This window comes from Erinaceus europaeus, chromosome 2, assembly GCF_950295315.1.
Source record: "Erinaceus europaeus chromosome 2, mEriEur2.1, whole genome shotgun sequence".
NCBI lineage: Eukaryota > Metazoa > Chordata > Mammalia > Eulipotyphla > Erinaceidae > Erinaceus > Erinaceus europaeus.
Window position 1 is genome coordinate 139,281,284 of NC_080163.1, and position 12,306 is coordinate 139,293,589.

A 12,306-nucleotide genomic window follows, 5' to 3' on the forward strand; every position below is an offset into this window, starting at 1 on the left:
TCCTACTCCCCACCTGCAAGGGAGAAACTTCATGAGCGCAGAAGCAAGTACTGCAGGTATCTCTGTTTCGCTCCCTCTCTATCTCCCACTCCCCTCTCAGTTTCTCTCTGTGCTATCAAATAAAGGAAGAGAAGGGAGGGAAATGGCCACCAGGGGCAGTGGATTCATCATTGCAGGCACTGAGCCCCAACAATAACCCTGGTGGAGACAGAGAGAGAGAGACATGGTCCTTCCCTAGCAAATCAGGGTGAAAAAGAGCTGGGAGAGGACAAAACAGTCAATTATACAATGAGCACTGTGCTCAGCACACTTATTGTCCTCAGAGCTTGCTTGCACAGTTTGTATTTTTGACTTTCTAGTCATCCTGGAACACTCATCCATCATGATCTCAGCTTCAGTTCCCAGGAAAAGTCACTCCTATTTCTAGGAAACCTTCATGAGATTTGTTGATTGTCAAATCTGGGATATTTGACCAGGTCAAAGTTGTTTTCCTTACTCCCCATTCTTGTCTTTTGCCATTCCCGGAGTTACATCACCAAGCTCCAGACTCTGGGGTGTAAACTGAAGAGGCCTTGCTAGATCTGTAGGCTCCTCTTAACACAGGTTGACCTAGACTAGGAACCAGATCTTCCAAGTACATGTCTTATCAGAACAATGCTGCTCGTCCTCTGAATCAGTCACCAAGCTAACTAATTTCAGTATTTGATATAAACAGAAAACTGGTAACAGTGACCCATGTTGAGTGGTAGGAATATAAGTACTTTCTATTCTTATCATTTCACTTACCTGTATTTTCTCATTTTTAACAATGAACATATATTATTTTTACATAAACAATGAGAAAAATGTAAGAGTGGTAGGTGGTGGCACACTCAGTAGTGTGTACATGTGTGTTCATGTACTCTCAATTTCTGTCTCTATCCAAAAATAAATATTTTAAAAGGAAATGAAAGAACTAACATTCCTCTTGTTTAACTTTTTTTTTAATATTTATTTTTTTAATGTTTATTATCTTTATTTATTGGATAGAGACAGCCAGAAATTAAGAGGGAAGGGAGTGATAGAGAGGGAGAGACAGTGAGACACGTGCAACACTGCTTCACCATTCACAAAGCTTTCCCCCTGCATGTGGGGACTGGGTGCTTGAACCCAGGTCCTTGCACATTGTAACATATGTGCCTTCACCTGCCCCCTATTTCTATATTTATTTATGAGAGCAAGTAAAAGAGAGAGTGAGAGAGAAGGAGGAAGAAAAAAAGGAAGAGTAGGAGGAAACCAGAGCATCATTCTGGCATATGCGATGCCAGAAATTGAACTTAGGACCTGAAGCTTGAGAGTCCAAAGTCTTACCCACTGTACTACCTCATGGGTTGCAGTTTGCCTGCCTGCCTGCCTTCTTTCCTTATTTCTTCCTAAGGTCAAGGAATATATAGAACATTTTGTTTGTCTGTTTGTTTATTATTGGTGAGAGAAAGAGAAAACTAAAGCATCACTCTGGCACATGTGATGCTGGGAATAGAACACAGGACCTCATGCTCGAGAGTTCACCTTATCCACTCTACCACCTCCCAGACCATGCTTAGCTCTTTCTTAAAAACTGAAATCAGAAAAATCACAAAATGTTTTCCATAGGAGAGAAAACTAGAAATCCAATAATTCCTGCACATTACCCTCTATCAATCTGGACCAAATTTCAATTTATACTTGGGTTTACAAGATCAGATAAAATTCTTTTGAAGCAGGGCTATTTATCCAGTGTATTTTATTAAGTTTATGTGTGCATGAGTCAAAATCACCATGCAACTAGAAAAACTGCTGAGGTCATAAAAAAACAAAGTGCATGTGGCGCAAAGCGCAAGGACCAGTGTAAGGATCCCAGTTCGAGCCCCTGGTTCCCTACCTGCGGGGGGGGGGGGGGGGGTAGCTTCACAAGCCGTGAAGCAGAAGATCTGCAGGTGTTCTCTCCCCCGTCTTTCATTCTCTCCCCCGTCTTTCCTTCCTCTCTCGATTTCTCTCTGTCCTATCCAACAACAACAGCAGCAATAACAATGATAACAACAACAACAACGACGAGAAACAACAAGAGTAGCAAATGGGGAAAAAATAGCCTCCAGGAGCAGTGGATTTGTTGTAGTGCAGGAACCGAGCCCCAACAATAACCCTGGAGGCAAAATAATAAATAAATAAATAAAATGGAAATTGGTGTCCAACAACAACAGCAGCAACAACTACAATAAGGGCAACAAAAGGGGAAAAATGGCCTCCAGGAGCATTGGATTTGTAATGCAGGCGCCAGGCACCAAGTCCCAGCAGTAACACTGAAAGAAAAAAAAATTCTATTTCCTTTTTTTTATTGTTGTAGTTATTATTGTTGTAGTTGATGTCATCGTTGTTAGATAGGACAGAGAGAAATGGAGAGAGGAGGGGAAGACAGAAAGCGCACATGGCGGAAAGCACACAAACGGGCATCAGAATCCTGGTTTGAGCCCCCAGCTCCCTACCTGCAGGGGGTTCCCTTCACAGGCGGTGAAGCAGGTGTGCAGGTGTCTGTCTTTCTCTCCCTCTCTCTGTCTTCCCCTCCTCTCTCCATTTCTCTCTGTCCTATCCAACAATGATGACATCAGTAACAACAACAATAATAACTACAACAATAAAACAACAAGGGCAACAAAAGGGAATTTAAATAAATAAATATTTTTTTAAAAACTGAAAAAACAAAACAAATTTAAAGCCATGGGCTTGTAAAATCATATTCTCCAAAATAGCCTAGAAACCTGAGGAAGTCACACCAAATATGGAACTGCACTATTAATTAATTCAACAAATACTTGAATATTTATTATGTGCTAAGCACTACTCTAGACACTATGATTATAGAAATAAACAAAACAGGCAGAAATTCTAGCCCCTATGAAATCTGCATTCCTGTCATAAAGAAGAAAGATTCCCACAGAATCCTTTTTTAAAATTAATTTATTTATTTATTTTCTGCCTCCAGAGTTATCACTGGGGCTCAGTGTCTACACTACAAATCCACTGCTCTTGGAGGCTATTTTTCCCATTTTGTTGCCCTTTTTGTATTTGTTATAGCTGTTGTTGTTGCATAGGACAGAGAGAAATTGAGATAGGAGTAAAGATAGACCTGCTTTACCACTTGCGAAGCGACCCCCATGCAGATGGGGAGCTGGGGGCTCAAACCAGGATCCCACAGAATCCTTAGCTCAGTATAAGTATTGTTTCTATAGTTTTGAATATTTTCCTACCATTTTTCTTATAAAAAGAGAATTTTGAGGCTGGCAGAACATATCATGTGGATAGTGTTGCTTTGCCCTGTGTATAACCCAGGTTCAAGTCCAGTCCCTGCCACACTGAAGGAAGTTTTGATGACTGATTCCTTCCCTCCCTTCCTCCCTCTCCCCACTCCCCACCCTCTCACTTCCACCTCTCTGTCTCTGTCTGAAATAAATTAAATAAATAAATAAGTGAAATTTGGGGGCTAGCAGGTGACTCCTCTGATACAACATATACATTGCCATGAGTGCAAGGACCCAGGTTTGAGTCCTGGGCCACCACTCGGGAAAGCCTACAGGAGAGAGCTTCACAAGGAAGGAAGCAATGCTTCAGTGTCTCTCCTTTATTCTCTTTCTCTTCCAGGTCTTTCACTCCCAAAAGCAAACAAACAACAACAAAAATAGTCACTGTGGAGTGGTGGAGTCACTTGGCACTGAGTCCCAGCAATAACCATGATGATGGGGCCAGGCGGCAATGCAGTGGGTTAAGTGCACATAGTGTGAAGCGCAAGGACCAGAGCAAGGATCCCAGTTCGAGCCCCCAGCCACCTCCTTCAGGAGGGTGGCTTCATAAGAGGTGAAGCAGGTCTGCAGGTGTCTATCTTTCTCTCCCCCTCTCTGTCTTCCCCCTCCTCTCTTGATTTCTCTCTGTCCTATCCAACAAGGACAGCAATAATAACAACAATAATAACTACAACAATGATAAACACTAAGGGCAACAAAAGGGAAGAAAATAGACTCCAGGAGCAGTGGATTCATAGTGCAGGCACTGATAACCCTGGAGGCAAAATAAAATAAAATAAATAACCATGATGACAAAAGAAAAAGAAAATAAGAGAAAAAGAGGACTTTTTATCAAGTTCCTTCTAAAGCCTGTGGCCAAGTTGACTATATTTTGCCATCATCTTGCCAGGTATGGAAAATACTCAATACCAAGTAATCAACTCTGGTAGATGTACACAACAAAGGACATAAAAATAATAAATAAAAATAAAAGTGAGCAACACACAAATATTCAGGGTAGAAAATTGGGCCTGGAAGCACATAGTCAGGATCAAGGGCCAAGTCCCAACTCAGTGTGGGTTGTAAGAAGACATCACTGTGACTTCTAGCATACTCTCTCTACCACCTACACCACAGCTAGCCTTGTGCTGGACACTGCTTGCAAAATTGCTGCCACTGGAAACAGATCATGCCCACCAAATCACCGAAAGAGTTGGAAAGCAGGCCCTGTTCATTCGTTGCTATTGGCTTCTTGCTCAAAACTGGTGAGGGCTGCATGGGGGAGGGGACTTGTGCAGCTGGAGGAACCTGAGTCTCAGACTGAGGTGTATGCCACTGCTGCAAAGGAAGTCTGCTCTACCTTTGTAGGAGTGGAATTCCTCAAGCACAGGAAGGAGGCTTAGCTGCCAGGCAACCAAAGTGTGACAAATATCCAACCCTGCATTGTTTAATCATCACAACAACATGTGAACTTGTCAGAATAACTCTTATTATCCCCATTTTAGGCAGCAGGAGTGTGACCAGGGCAGTTTCTCTACCAATATATCAAAACAAAACAAGGAGAAAAGCCAAGTCTCATTTTTAAGTTTAAAAAGATCTACTGGAGAGAATACAGATCCAAGAAGGATGACAGAGGGCCTAGTGGGGGTTGTATTGTTATATGGGAAACTGGGGAATGTTATGCATGTACAAACTATTGTATTTACTGTTGAATGTAAAACATTAATTCCCCAATAAAGATATATATATATATATGATCTACTGGTGAAGTATAGCAGAAGAGTGTACTAAGTTTGGCTTCAGGTCACACAAAGAAGGTCTGAGAACGTCAGCTGACCTTAAACTTCATGTGCACTCAGCTGAACAGAGTGCTGGCATGGTCACTGCAAAGATGTATGGGCAAGACGGTGTCTTGACCTCTGCATCTGCCAGACATACAGGGAGTGGGTCATTCTAGTCTAGCCACATATTTTCTGTAACATTTGATATGAGGACCCTGCTGCTTCTGAAGGCAGATGTTGGGACACATGAGAGTCATAGGAACCAGGTGCCAGCTTAATACCTATAGAACAAGGTAAAAATAAGATAGGTTTATTTGTGAGGTGGTAAGGTCCATAGGTATGCAAAAGAGCCTATAAAGCATCTTTCAGAAACCCAAGTTAAAAAAAAAAAACTACATGATTAATTCAGTCTCTTCCAACTCTAAGATGCCTTATGACTTCACTACGTGGAAAACATCAAACGTAATGTACAAGGTAGAAGAACTGTGGCCCTTCAAGAACCTCTTTTTTTAAAAAAAAATATTTCTTTATTGGGGAATTAATGTTTTACATTTAACAGTAAATACAATAGTTTGTACATGCATAACATTCCCCAGTTTCCCATTTAACAATACAACCCCCACTATGTCATTTATCATCCTTCATGGACCTGTATTCTCCCCACCCACCCACACCAGAGTCTTTTACTTTGCTGCAATATGCCAATTCCATTTCGTTTCAGGTTCTACTTGTGTTTTCTTTTCTGATCTTGTTTTTCAACTTCGGCCTGAGAGTGAGATCATCCCATATTCATCCTTCTGTTTCTGACTTATTTCACTTAACATATTTTTTCAAGGTCCATCCAAGATCATCTGAAAACGGTGAAGTCACCATTTTTTACAGCTGAATAGTATTCCATTGTGTATATATACCACAACTTGCTCAGCCACTCATCTGTTGTTGGACACATGGGTTGCTTACAGGTTTTGGCTATTACAAATTGTGCTGCCAAGAACATATGTGTACACAGATCTTTTTGGATGGATGTGTTGGGTTCCTTAGGATATATCCCCAGGAGAGGAATTGCAGGGTCATAGGGTAGGTCCATTTCTAGCCTTCTGACAGTGCTCCAGACTGTTCTCCACAGAGGATGGACCAACTGACATTCCGACTAGCAGTGCAGGAGGGTTCCTTTGACCCCACACCCTCTCCAGCATTTGCTGCTGTTACCTTTTCTGATGTATGACATTCTCACAGGAGTGAAGTGGTATCTTGTTGATGTCTTTATTTGCATTTCTCTGACAATCAGAGACTTGGAGTATTTTTTCATGTGTTTCTCAGCCTTTTGGATCTCTTCTGTGGTGAATATTCTGTCCAAGTCCTCCCCCCATTTTTGGATGGGGTTATTTGTTGTCTTGTTGTTGAGTCTGGCAAGCTCTTTATATATGTTGGTTATTAAACTCTTGTCTGATGTATGGCATGTAAAGATCTTCTCCCATTCTGTGAGGGGTCTCTTGGTTTGGGTAGTGGTTTCTTTTGCTGTGAAGAAGCTTTTTAATTTGATGTAGTCCCATAGGTTTATACTTGCCTTAGTCTTCTTTGTAATTGGATTCGTTTCATTGAAAATGTCTTTAAAATTTATGTGGAAAAGAGTTCTGCCAATATTTTCCTCTAAGTATTTGATAGTTTGTGGTCTAACATCCAAGTCCTTGATCCACTTGGAATTTACTTTTGTATTTGGTGAAATACAGTGGTTCAGTTTCATTCTTCTGCATGTTTCAACCCATTGTTTCCAACACCATTTGTTGAAGAGACTCTGCTTTCCCCATGTAATAGTCTGGGCCCCTTTGTCAAAGATTAGATGTCCATAGGTGTGGGGCCTCATTTCTGGGCTCTCAATTCTATTCCACTGGTCATTGTGTCTAGTCATGTTCCAGTACCAAGCAGTTTTGATGACAATGGCCCTATAATACAGTTTGAGATCTGGGAGTGTGATGCCTCCGGTTCTGTTCTTTTTTCTCAAGATTGTTTTGGCAATTCTAGGTATTTTCTGGTTCCAGATAAACATTTGAAGCATTTGTTCTATTCTCCTAAAAAATGTGCTTGGGATCTTGATGGGGATAGCATTAAATTTGTAGATGGTTCTGGGTAATATATTTATTTTGATGATGTTAATTCTTCCAACCCATGAACATGGAATATCTTTCCACTTCTTTGTGTCTTTTTCAATTTCTTTGAGTAGTGACTCATAATTTTCAGTATACAAGTCTTTCACTTCCTTGGTTAGATTTACTCCTAGATATTTTATTGTTTTTGTTGCTATAGTAAAAGGAATTGATTTCTGGATTTCAATTTCTTCTTAGTGTTTGCATAGAGGAATGCTACTGACTTTTGAATGTTAATTTTATAGCCTGACACCTTACTGTATTGCCTGATGATTTCCAAAAGCTTCTTGCTGGATTCCTTAGGTTTTTCCATGTATACTATCATGTCATCTGCAAATAAGGAGAGTTTGACTTCTTCTCTTCCAATCTGTATCCCTTTAATTCCTTGCTCCTGCCTGACTGCTATGGCAAGAACTTCCAACACTATGTTGAATAGTAATGGTGATAGTGGGCAGCCCTGTCTAGTACCTGATCTGAGTGGAAATGCCTCCAGTTTTTCACCATTGAGTATGATGTTGGCTGTAGGTTTGCTATATATAGACTCCACTATCTTGAGGAATTTTCCATCTATTCCCATTTTTTGTAGTGTTTTGATCATAAAGGGATGTTGTATTTTGTCAAAGGCTTTCTCTGCATCTATTGATATGACCATATGGTTTTTGGTCTTGCTTTTGTTGATGTGGTGGATCACATTGATTGATTTACGTATATTAAACCAACCTTGCATGCCTGGGATAAACTCCACTTGGTCATGATGAACAATCTTTTTGATATACTGCTGTATCTGGTTGGCTAGAATTTTGTTCAATATTTTCACATCTATGTTCATCAGAGATATTGGTCTGTAGTTTTCTTTTTTGGTTGTGTCCCTGTCTGCTCTTGGTATCAGGGTGATCTTGGCTTCATAGAAGCTGGCAGGGAGTATTCCAGTGTCTTCAATCTTCTGGAAGACTTTTAAAAGTAGAGGTATTAGTTCTTCTTTGAAGGTTTTGTAGAATTCATTTGTAAAACCATCTGGTCCAGGACTTTTATTTTGGGGGAGATTTTTGATAACTGTTTCAATTTCATTAGCTGTGATGGGCCTGTTCATGTTATCCACTTCCTCTTTACTTAGTTTTGGAAGTTGGTAGGTATCTAGGAAATCGTCCATTTCTTCCAGGTTCTCTAGCTTGGTGGCATATAGTTGTTCATAGAAGCCTCGCATGAAATGTTGAATTTCTGCGGCGTCTGTTGTGATATCTCCTTTTTCATTTACTATCCGATTTATTTGGGTCTTCTCCATTTTTTGTTTTAGAGTCTGGCTAAAGGTTTGTCGATTTTGTTTACTCTTTCGAAGAACCAACATTTACTTTCGTTGATCTTTTGTATGGTTTTCCTATTCTCAATGTTATTTATTTCTGCCCTAACTTTAGTGATTTCTGACCTTCTCGTTGCTTTAGGGTTCCTTTGTTGTTCTTCTTCTAGGTCTTTAAGATGTGCAATCAGGCTGTTTATTTGTGCTTTTTCTTGTTTCCTAATGTGTGCTTGTATAGCTATGAACTTCCCTCTTAGGACTGCTTTAGCTGTGTCCCAAATATTTTGATAGCTTGTGTCTTCATTTTCATTGACTCTTGAAACATTTTGATTTCTTCCTTGATTTCCTCTTTGACCCAGAAGTTGTTGAGAAGTGTACTGTTGAGCTTCCACATTTTGGCACTGTTACTAATCTTTTGTTGATTGTTAAGTGTTAGTTTAATTCCACTGTGGTCTGAGAAGATGCTTGGGATGATTTCAATGCTCTTGAATTGGCTGATGCTGTCTTTGTGGCCTAACATATGGTCTATCCTTGAGAATTACCCATGTGGATTTGAGAAAATGTGTATTCCAGTTTCTTGGGATGAATGACTCTGAAAATGTCCAATAGTTCTAGTTTATCTATCTCTTCATTTAGCTCCCTTATGTCTTTATTGATTTTCTGCCTGGATGATCTGTCAAGTTGAGAGAGTGGGGTGTTGAAGTCCCCTACTATGATTGTGTTACTGTTAATATATTGCTGTAGCTCTTTCCGTAGAAGTTTGATGTATTTAGATGGCTTCTCATTGGGTGCATAGATGTTAATAATTGCTAAGTCCTCTTGATTGACTGATCCTCTGAGCATTAAGTAGTGTCCATTCCTATCTTTTTTAATCTTATCTATTTTAAAGTCTATCATGTCAGATATAAGAATAGCTGTTCCTGCCCTTTTTTGTGGGCCATTGGCTTGTATGATAGTTTTCCATCCTTTCACTTTAAGTCTGTGTTTGTCTTGTTTAGTTAGGTGAGTTTCCTGTAGACAGCATATTGTTGGGTTGTGTTTTCTGATCCATCTTCCTACTCTGTGTCTTTTAATAGGTGAATTCAGGCCATAGACATTTATTGATATCAAAGATTGAAGATATTTTAACGCCATTCTTGTAGAGTTTTAGAGTGTTTTGATATATGTCCTATTTGTGGTGGTCTGGTTGTTTATAGGAGACCTTTCAGAACTTCTGTCAGGGTAGGCTTGGTGATGGTTGATTCCTTCAACTGTTGCTTGTCTGAGAAGGTTTTGATGCCTCCCTCTAGTCTGAATGACAATCTAGCAGGATATAGTATTCTTGGCTGAAAGCCTTTCTCATTGGGCACTCGATAGATATCTTGCCATTCTCTTCTGGCCTGTAGTGTTTGTATGGAGAAGTCTGCTGCTAATCTTATGGGTTTTCTTTTGTAGGTGACTCTTTGTTTTTCTCTTGCAGCCTTCAGGATCCTTTCTTTATCCTTATTCCTTTCCATTCTAAGTATGATATGTCTTGGTGTCTTTAGGTCTGGGTTAATTCTGTTTGGGACCCTCTGGGCTTCTTGAATCTTTATGTCTTTGATGTTGTCTAGACTAGAGAAATTTTCAGCTATTATGGCCTGGAAAATGCTTTCTTCCTCTCCTTCTCTTTCTTCCTCTGCTATGCCAATAATGCATATATTGTTTCTTTTGAAGTCATCCCATAGGACTCTGTTGTTGTTTTCAGCATCTCTTAATCTCTTTTTGAGATCTCTTACTTCTTTTTTAGTTGTCTCCAATTCATCCTCAATCTTGCTAATTCTGTCTTCAGCCTCATAGATTCTATTCTCTCGGCCCTCTATTGTTTTCTGGAGTTCATCTATTTTGTTGCCCTGCTCTGATACTGTTTTAGCTTGTTCAGCTAGTTGCATTCTTAGCTCAGCGATTTCAGCTTTCAGCTCTCAAATAACCATGAGACAATTAGTATTTTCTTCCATATTCTCATTTGTTGTTCCTGCATTTCTGATTACAATTTTTTCAAATTCTTTACTCACTCCTGTTACTATTTCCTTAGCTAATGTTTGGATGTTGAATTCCTTATTTTGTGCTTCACCCTCTGGAGGACTTTTAGCTGGACTCTTGTCCTGGTTCGATTCTCCAATATTTTTTCTTGTTGTTTCAACCATTTTATATATTATATTATGAGTTCCCTTTATCAGTACTTTTCAAATTATTGATCACTATTGCCTGGATTGACTTGTGTCTAAGTATAAGTTAATTAAAGGGTTTACAGTGGTGGAAGTTAACAGTTATTTCAATCCCTGAGTTGGAGCTCAGTGGTGTAAAAGCCTCTTTCTTTTTTTTTTTTTCTTCCCTGTAGGCTATGGGAGCCTGAGGGCTTTTAAACTATCAATAGGCTTCTTAGCTTAATCACTGACTCCTGACCAAGAGATAAAGCAGGGTGTGGCAGAGACAATCCAGTGGTTATGCAAAGAGAGTTTCACAGCCCCTCAGCTATGCCACCGAGGTATAGGTCTTCTCCTGAGTTTCCTGGTTAGATCTCTGTCCCCTGGTGTCCCTCCCTGTCGCTGCTCCAGATTCTGAGGGTAGTAGCAATGGAGACTCAGAGTTGCACTTGGTGAGTCTCTGGGGAGTCCTCTCCTCCCTTAAGCTGTCCCCTTGTTGTGGAGCAGACTGGAGGTGGTGTCTCAACTGATAAACTGCTGAATTGTTAGCAGTCACTTAATCTCTCCTTAGGCTCCTCTCTCCTCTCTGTCACCAGCCACACGTGTTTGTACTCACTGGTGATTTAGTGGGTTCCTGTGGTCATTCAAGTCCTGTCTTGTTTCGGTCCCGGGTGGTCTCCTTTGGTATTCCTAGTTGATCCCAAGAACCTCTTAAGGAGAATGTCATACATCAGAAAAGGTAGCAGCAACAAATGCTGGAGAGGTTGTAGGGACAAAGGAACCCTCCTGCTGGTGGGAGTGCAAACTGGCTCAACCCCTATGGAGAGCAGTCTGGAGAACTCTCAGAAGGCTAGAAGTGGACCTACCCTATGACCCAGCAATTCCTCTCCTGGGGATAAATCCTAAGGAACCAAACACACTCATCCCAAAAGACTTGTGTATACCTATGTTCATAGTAGCACAGTTTGTAATACCCAAAACCTGGAAGCAACCTAGGTATCCAACAACAGATGAGTGGCTGAGCAAGTTGTGGTATATATACATGGAATATTACTCAGCTATTTAAAATGATGATTTCAACGTTTTTAGCCCATCTTGGATGGAGTTTGAAGGAATCATGTTAAGTGAGATAAGTAAAAAAAAAAAATGATGAATATGGGATGGTCTCGCTCTCAGGCAAAAGTTGAAAAACAAGATCAGAAGAGAAAACACAAGTAGAACTTGAACTGGAGTTAGTGTATTGCACCAAAGTAAAAGACTCTGGGGTGGGGGTGAGGGGAGAGTACAGGTCCAAAAAGGATGTCAGAGGACCTAGTGGGGGTTGTATTGTTATGTGGAAAACTGAGAAATGTTATATACAAACTATTGTATTTACTGTTGAATGTAAAACATTAATCCCCCCAATAAAAAAATTAAAAAAAACACACAGAAGGATGAATATGAGATGATCTCACTCATAGCCAGAAGTTGAAGAACATGATCAGAAGAAAAAATACTAAGCAGAACTTGGACTAGAGTTGGTATATTGCACTAAAGACCCTGGAGTGGCTGGGGGGGGGGGCGGCAGGGGGAGAGGATTCAGGTCCTGGAATATGATGGCAGAGGACCTAGTGGGGGCTGAATTGTTAT